This window comes from Pleurodeles waltl, chromosome 10, assembly GCF_031143425.1.
Source record: "Pleurodeles waltl isolate 20211129_DDA chromosome 10, aPleWal1.hap1.20221129, whole genome shotgun sequence".
Lineage (NCBI taxonomy): Eukaryota > Metazoa > Chordata > Amphibia > Caudata > Salamandridae > Pleurodeles > Pleurodeles waltl.
In genome coordinates this window covers 140,541,901-140,554,325 of record NC_090449.1, presented here as the reverse complement: position 1 = coordinate 140,554,325, position 12,425 = coordinate 140,541,901, and the positions used below count along the sequence as shown (strand labels likewise).

Here is a 12,425-nt window from a genome sequence, read left to right as displayed (position 1 = left end):
TTTTATTGCAGTTCCATAAAGAGTGAATGCTATGCATGTGCCTGGTTGGAAGGGTAGCTCCTTTTGTTTGACATTACATTGTCTGTGAGTATTAGTAGCTGGTTTTGCTGAGATATTCGCTAGTGGTGGCATAGTATATGCATCAGCTTTTTATATAGCACCTCGAAGCACTGTTTTTTTATTTTTTTTATTTTTTAGTTCGAGTAGGTAAACACCATTTATGTATCCAGTGTTTATCCAAGATTATGGCAGATGTAGTATTTTCTGTGGATTTAGGCCATAAAACTATATAATCGTGTTGGATGTGATGCCCTCGGATTTAGGAGCTGTCCACGTTTGTGATACTTTTAGTTTTGTTTGCCATTAAATGGTAAAAGGGTTCCCTTCTGCTGTGTTGCCTAATAGTCCTGAAGGAAGTTTTTTTCTCTGTATTTGGAGGGTGTGCTGTTTTGATTTGATTCAGTGGTATCCCTTCTCATTCCAATAAGTTGCCTGTCAGTAGATAGATGTGGTTTCCTATTTAAGTTAACCTTCTAAAGGAGATAGCAGTGTTGACTTAGTCTGTTATAATCGTCATTCGCCATGTAAGTTTGCTGCTTTCTTTGTTTACATAAGGTAAAGGTGTGTTATAATTGTAGGTGCAGTGTCAATGAGCAATATAGTGTGTGGACAAGATGCAGCACAAGAAATTCTTCATTTGTTCAGTTCAAGAAGTTGATCATCGATCTTACTTTTCTCCATCATATTTAAAATCAATCAAACCCCGTTATCTGGTGTTCTGGAGAATTGGCTAAATTTAAACAGTAGACAGTAGTGAGTCATCACAATTGGCAAAACTTGTGTCGGGTGCAAAATAGGGAAAAAATATACAGCTGGATTTGAACTGCAAAATGGAAAATAAAATGAACTGCCGCTAATGTTGTGTTAAACTACCATAAAAGTTACAACCGTAATTACATGTAGAAAGAACTTTTAATATTTAAGTAGGATAGAAGTTAGTGGATTATTTCACTACAAAGTTGATCTTGACATAAATCTGATCTGAGAAAAGAGACTAATCAAAGCAGAAACCCAGACTTTTTGCAGAAGGAAGAAAACCGAAAGGAGAGCAAAATGGATATGTAAAGATTTAGCAGTAGTAACACCGATTGTTGAATTACAGTGTATTTGTTTTGGATGTCTTGTTCAGGCTTTTAGAAAGAATATTGTATAGCTGGACATCACATAAGGATCTCAGAAGTACCAGCTGAGAGTTGTGCTTGAAATCCAAAAGAGAAATTGAAAAGGCAAATGTAAGGAAAACAGAAGATTGCACAAAAGGGAACCTTGGCAAGGGTTGTAGGACCACACGTTCAAGAAGAGAAAGTGAGGAGAGGGACACATTGCAAGTTACAAAAAACAATGTGAGAAGTGAGGTACATTGATTCACAAAGAAAAGTGCTTCCCAAAATATCAGGCGAAAGGAATATTAGTGGAGTGGAGTTAGCCAGTACCAATAGAGTCGGTCCCGTGTAACTCACGTCTTAACAGTGATAACATTATTTGGCTCATGCACACAAGGTTAAGCCTCTTGCCTTGGAACCTTGCAGTACAGACCAGCTACGGAGCAGTAACCATAGCTTTGATGTTAAAAAAAAAATAATGTTTTTCACAATTCTCTCCATGATGTTGACAAAGTGTAATACAGTTTGCAGATAAGTTCAATATCATTAACAATAGGTGTAAGATGGTAATCTGAAGATGTTATCTGTACATTATAGAGCTCTGGTTGAAGTCTCAATCCGCATAGATGCACCCATGGTTGGGAGTCTCAACTTTGATTGGGAAAATTAATTTTGTTAAAGTTCAAAGTACTTAATGCAGGATTATATGTAACATGTGAATCCGTAACAAATGCCAATCTTAAAAATATTATAGTCGCATGCTGTGCTGAGCTCACCATCTAGTTTTTGATATGTTGCAGCTAGTGTTTGTGAAATGACGGTTAAAAATTAGTGTATCTGAGATGGCTGTGTAGTATGAAAACCATCAATGTCTCTTAATGCATGCTCCCCGTGCATCATTCAGGGGTGTGGAATTTATTAAAATATCTACTTGTCCAGGGGACAGGTTGCTTCTCAAATCTACTTGTCCTGTAAAAAGATCTACTTGTCCCTTTGGTGCCATGTAGTGTGGCGACAAATTATGGCAGCAATTAATAGCCTCTCTGATTATGCCAGAGCTACTACCATAGTAGGGCTTGAATACTTGGAGTTTCAATCCCTACTGTAGCAATTTCCTTATTTTGCCACCTTTCTGCAGATCTGCATACTGGGGCTGGAGGAAGCAGTAAGCAATAGTTCCAGGGATGGAATGCCTTTGAGTCTGCAAACCTACTAACCTGCATGTTTTAAAGATTTTTACCAGCTTCTCTCTAATATTTTCCCATAATAAGAAAGGTTGGACATTTACTCCTGACAATGGCAGAATTAGAACTTCTTCCAGGGTTGGGAAGAAAGTGGCTGGAGGGAAAATGAACTTGCAAATGCTCAATAGATTTTCACATGAGCAAATCTACACATCGTATTTACCCACGCTAAAATACAGTTCACAAATATTTTATAGGGGTACGACATATACCATGGGTGCACTTTTGTGACTTTCTTTAAGAATTTGGGGCCACAAGTAGGTAGGTTCAGATTTGTGACCTGCAAATTGCGAGTCGCAAATCTTAATGTAGGATGGTGTCCTTGACACCATCTGTGATTCGCAAGGGCTTCGCAAATGCCCACATCATGAATAATCATGAGGTGGGTCGCAATTTGCGACCCCCTCACGAATGGTGGCCTGCTGGAGACAGCAGACCACCATGTCTGTGACTGCTTTTCAATAAAGCAGTTTTTTTTTGTAATGCAGCCCGTTTTCCTTAAAGGAAAACGAGATGCATAACAAAAACGAAAAATGAAAAGTTTTCATTTCATTTTTTCAGAGCAGGCAGTGGTCCACAGGACCACTGCTTGCTCTGAAAAAATGTTTACAGTGACATTCACAATGGGAAAGGGGTCCCATGGGGATCCCTTCCCTTTTGCGAAAGTGTTAGCACCCATTTGAAATGGGTGCAAACTGCGATTGGTTTGCGCCCGCGGTCACAAAACAATCCTACATTGCACTGCGAGTTGCAATTAGGAAGGGAACACCCCTTACTAATTGCGAGTCGCAAACCCGTTTTGTGATTCGGTAACCAGGTTACTGAATCGCAAAACTGGGTTTGTGCATCGCAATGTGCTTTTTGCACGTCGCAAACAGCGAAAGTCGCTGTTTGCGACATGCCAAAAGCTACCTACATGTGGGTCTTGGTCCCTAATTAGGCTGGTGTTAACAAAGACATTTTGTTTTTATTAAACTTCTATTTCTCTCTCTTTCGGCTGGCTTTACTGCGAGTGATCGCATTCTGCTCTTCCACAAGGAGCATATTGCCACACAAAGTAGTTTTGTTCAGTGTCAGGAACTACAGTGGCAATCAGTGACGTAACGAAACTGGAGGGTGCCCCTTTGCAAAGAACATGGAGGAGCCCCCTCTCCAGACTAACTCAGGGCAGGTGATGTGCTGACGGGGCCCCCTGGAGGGCGACTGCGGGGCCTTTGTTATGCCGCTGGTGGCAACGTGTGCTTTAAGAGTTCAAAAACGTTTTGGGGGGGTTTTGCCAATGTTTGTTACAATGTTGAGGGCCTGGTAGCTCCCACAACAATAAAGTGTTACAAAAGCCATGTCAAAACAAGACACGCATTGATGAAACTAAAAGACTTATAAAAATATGTCAGATCAGTTGGCTTTGTCAGTGTTTGTTTATTTTCATGCTTCCCATAATCGTGTTGAAAATGGTTACACTGATTTTCCATTAGAAATATTTTTGGGAAATACTAGCATGCATCAACACATTTTACTAAATCACACTTCATTTGCATATAATCAGAGAGCATTCTGGGAGCATTATACTTAGCCTCTTAGCCTAAACTTTTCAAACATGTGTGTACGCGTTTTTTTTTTTTTGTACTGGAACCAACGTCAGTAGTGAAGTGTGACCTTAAAACATTTATTTACAGCACGCACCCTAATAATGAAGGCTTTCAAATAATGAACCATAAATACAAGTTCGAACAGCATTATCCTTTGGAAACACATTACCTCAACTGCAGAGAGTTCAACTCTCTGTAAACAGGCAGCCAAAGGGTTTGTGCTGCAGAGGGTTGGGCCTACTTGTCCCAAGGACAAAGTAAACATAAAAACTTGTTGCCCTTGACCCCAAACAAGATGTCCCGGGCGTCGGGCGATAGGAATTCCACATCCCTGATCATTTTTTTGACTCTCAGTCCTAAAAGATTTGTTATTTCTTTCCACTTGGTCCTTTACCTTTATTGTAGGAAACTCCCTGCAGTGACCCCTACCCATCTGTATATGCTTCCCGGTCATTGGCTTATTCAAAGATCCTCTTTGCCTTGACCCTTTTAATGAGTCTGTACTTAAATATGAGAGGGCGTCCTGGTACAGTTGTTTGCTTCAAATGCAACACATTTCCAGATTCGTCACTTTGTTGTTGAGGCTGATTTATGGAGTTAACGTGTCCCTTTCATTTTTTTAGCAGCAATATTTCGGTTTTGTTAGTACAGAGATAAATCAGCTTGCAATATGACATAGTTATTGACATCATCAAGACCGCATACAGACAGGTTCAAAATAATGGTGGAACTGAAATGTAGAGCATCCCGATAAAAAGGCAGTAAAATAAGTGAGAGGAATCAAAGTTATCAGAAAATGTATATTTTGGTGACTTAGTGCACTTGTCAGTTTATATTTGTGAAAGAATAAGAAGAGCTTGTCCTACAAACCCAACATCTCAACAATGCAGCAGGCATTCGTCCCAGGACTCTCTGTTGGCAACCAGGATTTTTGATGTATCTTCAAAAGAACATCACATTTTTCTTCACCATCCCCACTCCTTCTTATGCTGTGAGCTTTCCATTCTTACATGGACGAGTTCTCTCCTCTCCCCAGCACACACAGTTATCAGTGGATGAGTCTGAAGGTTTCAAGCTAGCATCATGTATGTGCTTGTGGTGAGAAGCAGTTCACTCTGTTCACTGGTATCTCCTGATAACCACAGGGGGTCTAGGTACAACTCAAGCCACATTATGGGCCTCATTACTACCCTGGCGGTCAAAGACCGCCAGGGCTGTTCTGGAGGTTGTACCGCCAACAGGCTGGTGGTACAAACTCTGGGATTACGACCGTAGCGGAAGCGCCGTGGTCGCACCGCCGGGACCGGCGGTTTTGGTCCTGGCGGTTTTCCGCCACAGTGGTCCCGGCGGTTTTCCGCCACAGTGGTCCCGGCGGTTGTAATCCGCCAGGGCAGCGCTGCTTGCAGCGCTGCCCAGGGGATTACAAGTCCCCTTCCTGCCAGACTTTTCATGGTGGTAGGAACCGCCGTGGAAAGGCTGGCTGAAAGGGGAGTCGCGGGGCCCTGGGGGCCCCATGAAGCTTTTCACTGTCTGCACAGCAGACAGTGAAAAGCGCGACAGGTGCACCTACCCGTCGCACCGCCGCAACGTCGCCGGCTCCATTTGGAACCAGCTCCCATGTTGCGGCTGGGCCCAGCGGGGATGTCTAAATGGCCACCGCGGGAGTGCGCCCGCATTGGCGGCCGTTCAGTGGTTACAACTTGACAGGCGGTGGTTGCCGCCTTCCAAAGTTGTAATGAGGGCCTATGTCCTTTCAGTTAGATGATTGTGTTCCAGAATGTCTCAATAAACACATACAGTATTTGTCACAACACTTTGGCCATATTGCTGTAATTCACCATTTCAAGATGGTGGACACCAATGTTCCTTCAAATTGTTTTGCACTTTGTACGGCAGTGTAAGGTCTCTGTGCACTGCAGCCAAGGATACGTGCGTCAAGAAAATTACCATTCACGCTAGCGCAGCGCATAACTACCAAGATCTTTGGAATTTGCCTCTCCATAGATTTGTTTTACCACTAAAGCAAACAAGCATTTGGAATGCAATAGTCTAGTGTTTGCTTGAGTTAGAGCTCATAGCGTTGTAAATTCATGACTGGACTTTTATTGCCACATAGACTGAAAATAACTAAAGGAAGAGAGCAAGGGTGAGCTGGCCCTGGAAAAGCCCCCCTCTGCTGTTGGTTTATGTTTACAGAGGGAGCTGGTGGGGATAAGTAACTGAACAAGTACCCACACTGTTGAGGTGAAACAGGCAAATGCCAAAAAAAAAAAAGTCCCTTACAGAAGAGATAAACAGGACATAGCGTAATTACACAGTACTTTGAGCTGCTCCCAAAGATAAAAAAGGCAGGACAAAGAGGCATAACTGACCACTAGCAAGCAAGGATTTTTGAAGGACACTGCAAATAACAAATCATAACGCTGGAACTCACTCTATTGTATACTTTAGTATACAGCATTCCGAATGCTAACACTAAACCTAAAAAGGGATATTTGTATAAACATTGCTCCATGTAATAGGGCATTAAGGCAGTTTTGTGGCACACCCCACGGACCTGACCTGTTTAGTGCCACCTACACCCCAGTTAGAGAAAACAGAAATCAGGAGGTTGAACCATTATGAAACTTTAATGAATACTCTCAGTGTGCTACAGAGGGCCATGCATATCAAATAGAACACGTTGTACAATTAGTTGACATTTACAATTTGATGAACACACTACTGATAAATTCCATGAGGCTTCTGCCAAGAGACAGGCTCAGCAATGTTCTCACCCAAGCCACATATGGACTGTAGGAGGAGCCACATCAGAGTTTAAACAAGTCAGGTGCCAACAGTAGATGTGTGACATGTTTGTTTCTCTCACCTTGCCATTCTTCCGGTGCTGATAAACTCTGTCTAGGTCAGCCTTCCCATTTGAGAGTAGGCCTTTGTCCTCATCAACATATCTAGGTGACTCTCCTTGAGTCTGTTTCTTAATTTGGACTTGATTGCATTCATGAGGCTGAATCCTCGTTCACAGTCTGCACTTGAAGCCTGGAAAGTTGCACAGACATCAACAAGCTGAGATACAAAACTGTACTGTGCATCATTCCGCAGAGTGACATTCACCATGTCTTGAAAGGTCCTAAACAATCTGCTTTTTATATGTTCTGCCGCCTCATATTTATAATCTCGGTATTGCTGAACATCATCATCAGGGGTGTCGCCATCACCCAGGACCAAGACCTTCTTATACTTTTCAACAAGTCTTTGTACATTCTCAGTCCCAAAATCAAAGTGTGATTGTGTTGTTACTGCATGGAAATCAAAGGGTGTCTATTCCTTCAATTCATCTTCTGGGAACCTTCTTTCCATGTGCTCACAAAGAAGTTTAATGAAAGATAACATCAGCTCACTATCATGCTCTCGGTCCTCTCTATACAAAGCCATCAGATCTCTTACTGTGTTGCTCCAAAAGACAGTGTAGCCCAAGTACTGTTCCTTTATTTGACCAATTTCAATTTTTGCTCTTGCATATTGTACAGCTTCAACAGTGGTCAAAGAGCTTTTTTGAAACAACTTGCACAAAGATGCGAGTTCACCCAGAATGTCATTCAGTGCTGCAAAGGAAATATGGTAGTTGGCGTCAGATAGTTTTTTGTAGCAATATTTAGCAATTGGGTCATTCTCCTCAAAACTTTCATGATCAAAGTATTTGAGAGCAACCTCATAATTACGCGAGAGTGCACCAACAGCAAAATGCCTTGAAAGCCACTGCACTTCATTGAGTGGCCGAAAGGAGACTGCTTCACATTCAGTGACCAAAGCAGTTTTGTTCAGCTTGGACTTGCTTACTGGTGAGCAGGCAGGAGAACACCGTGTAGACAGTCCTCAGTAATGTTTCCATTTCCCTTATCATCTGCACTTTTTTCCAGGCACCAGGTAGCAACACCATTGTTCTTTCCCAGCATCACTGATGCACCATCTGATGTAAACATGACCATTCTCATAAGGTCCAGCTTATTGGCAGTGTAGAAGTCTTTTACAGCTATGGTGATAGCCTCCACATTGCATGTACTCAGAGTTACAGTTCCCCCCAAACACTGTTTTGTGCTCTTTTTATGTTACATATTGGAATTTGAAGTAGAGGATGAGCAATTTCGTAACTGAAATATCTGTGCTCTCATCAGTTATCAATGTGTGATACGAGCACTGTGCAGTTCTGCCATGAAGTCAGATTGTATCACGCTGTTGATTGCTTCAAAAACTCAAAGGCATAGCTCTTGCTCCTCCAGCTGTCTGGTATCTTCACATACAATGTGACGTGGTCATGGATGTCTTGAACAGATAACATTGAAGTGTTCATTTTGACTGCTAGCAACACATTGTTAATGAGAATCTTTATCTCCTCAGGCAGAGATCTTTACCATTCAACCACTTCTAGTCTGTTTGCTCTGTCACTGGCGGTTTCTGTCAGCATGGTGCGCACTCCAAAACCCAGCCTGGCACCTGCACTTTTATTTCTTAGGGTCACCAAAGCAGATTCATGAACTTTGCTACATAGATGGCGTTTCAGGTAGTCAAGCTTCCAGCCATCACTCCATTTCTTCCCAGTAGAAAAGCCCCCTGTGATCTTTGCTTCTGCACATACTTTGCAAAGCAGGCTTACTTCTGGATTGTATAGAAATAGCCCTCCCAGTTGTACGCAAACCTTGTTACGTGACTTCTGTATCTCAGTCTCCACAAGTTCTTTCAGCCATTCTTATTTGAACGCAAGTCAGCATTTCTTCCTTTGTGATGAAGCACTGCTCTCTGCAGAAGACACAGCTTTGTGCTTGAACATTTTGGAGGCAATCAGTCTGAGCCTACTGTGCCGCAAAGCGTGAAAAAAAAAAAAAAAAAGGAACATTTTTTTCAAGTGAGGAACATTATTTAAAGTTGGTTCTTATGCTATTGAATGCAGTCTACCAGACAAGTCAGAGCTATCTCTTGGAAAAAGTAGCAAGTAATTACCTGGGCCTTTCTGTTTGTTCTTACACCTGCCTGTAGATGTAACATTGTCTTATGTCTGCAACAGAAGAAAAAAATGGTTACAGCACATGCTTATGTTCCAATGTGTCAGATGTACTACAAGGAAACACTACTAAATAATCATCTGGTCTTTCTGCTTGTAGTCATTTCTGCCTTTTCTAATCTATGATTAGCACTGTCTGAGAAGCATGCAAAAGAACAAAAAAGGGGGTTGAAGAATATTCTTATATTATAATGTACTTGGTGCATCACAAGTGAAATCTACCAAATAATTACCTTGTCTTTCTCCTTCTACTCACATGTGCCTGTTCAAATTTGTGTAGCAGGGTCTAAGATGCCTGTAAAAGAGGAAAAATTGCTTAAAGCACCTGATTATTTCAATGCCTCATATTCACCAGAAGGAAAAACTAGCAAATAATAACGTGCTCTTTCTGCTGCTACTCCGGTCTGCCCGTCCTCCTCTATGACCTGTCCTGTCTGGGATAACTGCAACAAAAGAAAAGATGGTTAACAGTTGGTTACACCATGTTGCCATATTGTAATGTGCCAGGTTACCCAGATGTGGGACCTACCAAATAAATACATGGTCCTTACGCTTCTATGCATGTCGGCCCATACAAATCTATAACTTGCTTGGTCCGACAAACCTGTAATAAAAGCAAAGATGTGGATCATGAACGTGATTTATCTACAGACCCTTAATCCCACCTGGAATGTCTACAGAATTACCTGTTCTTCCTTGGTACTCACGCCTGCCCGTTCAAATCCAAATGTTGACTGTCTGTAATTGGAAAGAAGATATTTAGCATAGGTTATAGGAGTTACAAAAACATTATGCATGACTGCTCCAGAGCAATTATTAGTTACCTGGGGTTTCAGTTTAGACAAACTCTGGTTCCATATTTTCATCCATTTAGAAATCTACATCATGCTTTAGACCTTTGATGATGCAGCCTTTACATCCCTCAAGTTATCTGCTCGCCCACTCGCTATGACTAATCAGATTTTATAAGGGTGGGCTAGGAAGGAACTTACAGGGAACATTGCCTATGAGAGCAGTAGGTCGCACAATAATGAAAAACGACTTTGGGAGATTTTCATTACCAGGACATTTAAAACTTATTAGTTCAAGTCCTGCCTGTTACTTACTTAGCACCCTGCCCTATCAGCTACCTAGGGCCTACCTTAGGTGTGACCTATGTGTAATAAAAGGGCAGTTTAAGGGTTGGCAAGAGGTTTTAAATACCAAGTGAACGTGCAGTTGCAGGCCTGAGGGATGTTTACAGGGCTACTTGAATGGCTGGCACAATCAGTGCTGCAGGCCCCCTAGTAGGAGGTCCTGGGTAAATGGTATACCACTTTACAAGGGACTTACACATAAATTAAATATGCTGATTGTGTATACACTAAGGTTACCATGTTTAGGGGAGAAGCACATGCACTTTAGCACTGGTTAGCAGATAGCAGTGGTAAAGTGTTCAGAGTGCTAAGGCCATCAAAAAAATACAGCAAAAACAGGAGGTGAAAGGCAAAAGGTCTGAGGTCAGACCACTCTAAGGATGCCAGGTCTAACAATTGGCACTAATTGGTCTTTTAAAATGTTTGCTTTCTGCAAACTTTTATATGCCTCAGATTATCCATTCTGGGGCAAATGTGTGGTAGGGAAGGACCACCACTACTTACTTTGAGCAGGATGATATCAGTTGGGGGCTACTGGCACTTATTTTGTGAGACCAGCACTTATTTACCCTCGTCAGACATTTCCCATGAGTGAATAACACACAACATAAATAGATGGAAGAAGAGAAAGAAAGAAAATCTATCACCAAGGTAGAAAACAGAAACCTGTTAAGTGTGAGATTACAGGACTGTCTAGCAGAGAATTAAAGAGACCTGAGATAAATTCATGACAACGTACCTTTGGTATTCAGCATGTTGACATTTTAATAGTGCTGACCAAGGGTGTCTGAGCAGCGCATTGGACATTGCCACCTATTATTTTACAAATAAGGCACCGAGCACCTGTACTCCTGATATTTTCTAAACATGTGTGCACATTTCAGATTGCAAGAGACATCAAATAAAAGAGTAAAAATTAATATTCAATGAACAGTTAATGTATTACATTATAAGGCACCATATGCTTATAAGGTTTATATAATAGTACACATTTTGCCCATAATAGCTTTTCAGAATAAATAATAAACACAATACGATAACAAGTGCAAATGCATACAACATTGCTAATTAAAGGCATGAGCATAATAGTGGGATATGTAAATTAAAAATAAGATAAACATTGAATTCTAGTAAGAAATTATATAGCCTTATCACCTGTTGCAATGCGTTAAAACTTTCATTAATGACTTTCCAAGTATTATTGGCATGAGTTGGAGGCAATGGTTATTTGAACAGCCCCTCTGTTCTGCCACAATAGAAAACAATAAAATGAGCTTACGCTAGAAGTTCAGCAGGTGTAAACAACCACCCACCCCTTTGCTAGAAGCTTTTCCCTCCCACAGCTTCAACTGTTATCCAATAACAATGTTAAAATGATCACACAAATGTTGCTGTTACATATTTCTAACATTTTGAATGTCAGGAGTATTTTTTATTTTTTTTATACTTTTATATTTTGAACTGAGGCAGTGGTGAAATCCTGTGCTAATTGCCATAACACTGTTTTACCGGTTGATAAGGCAACGCTGCCGAAGAGCATGTTATGTTAGCATTTTGGTGAAGGTAAACAGATTTTTGATAAAATGTTGTTTCCCTGGTGTGACTATGAGGAATAACATTTTCTTTCCTTCAGAGTGCACTATACTACCGCCATGTGTCATTCTATACACTGCCCACTGCCTTTGAGGTATTTGCTGCACTGCATTTCTGTGCACAGTTGGGACAAATGACAAATGCAATGTAAAGCTGTGTGCAGTTGAGAAATTTTCAAAATGCAGTGCGAAGCTGTGAATAGATGTGATAAATACGAAATGCAGTGCAAAGATGGTGTACATTCAGAACAAATACCGAACAAGCATTTTCGATGCAACGGGGCTCGCATTTGCTCGAGTTGGAGCTATTTGCGTTGTAAACTCCTGACCTAACTTTTCTTGCCACACAAATTAAAAGAAAAAAAACACAGCGCGAATGCGCTATGTAAAATGCAGGGCGATCACGCTGAAATTGAGAAACGGAAAATCGGAGCGCGATCGCGCTATGAAAACCCCAGCGCAATCGCGCTGCGGGGGAAATTAACAGGTAAAGTAGTCCAGAAACCAGGCTCAAAACATCGTGCCTCGTATGTTTCTAGTAGTTTACTGGTGTTGTGTAGGGGGCTAAACACCGGAAAAGGCATGACGTATGCATGCCTTCCACAAATGAAAGCAAGCAGATTTTAAAGAGCAAGCCCAGGA

At 41.4% G+C, this 12,425-nt stretch overlaps 1 protein-coding gene and 1 long non-coding RNA gene across 5 annotated transcripts in view; one reads left to right on the top strand and one right to left on the bottom strand.

Annotated features, from left to right (window-relative positions):
- Positions 1-12,425, top strand: part of RNF216 (ring finger protein 216) — a 697,454-nt gene that overhangs the window by 121,411 nt on the left and 563,618 nt on the right. The gene's annotated exons all lie outside the window — the stretch shown is intronic.
- On the bottom strand, positions 9,118-9,932 carry LOC138261245 (uncharacterized). Its single transcript, XR_011199061.1, has 3 exons — positions 9,742-9,932; positions 9,585-9,659; positions 9,118-9,498 (listed from the first exon to the last, which is right to left on the bottom strand). It is a non-coding gene; the product is annotated as an uncharacterized lncRNA (long non-coding RNA).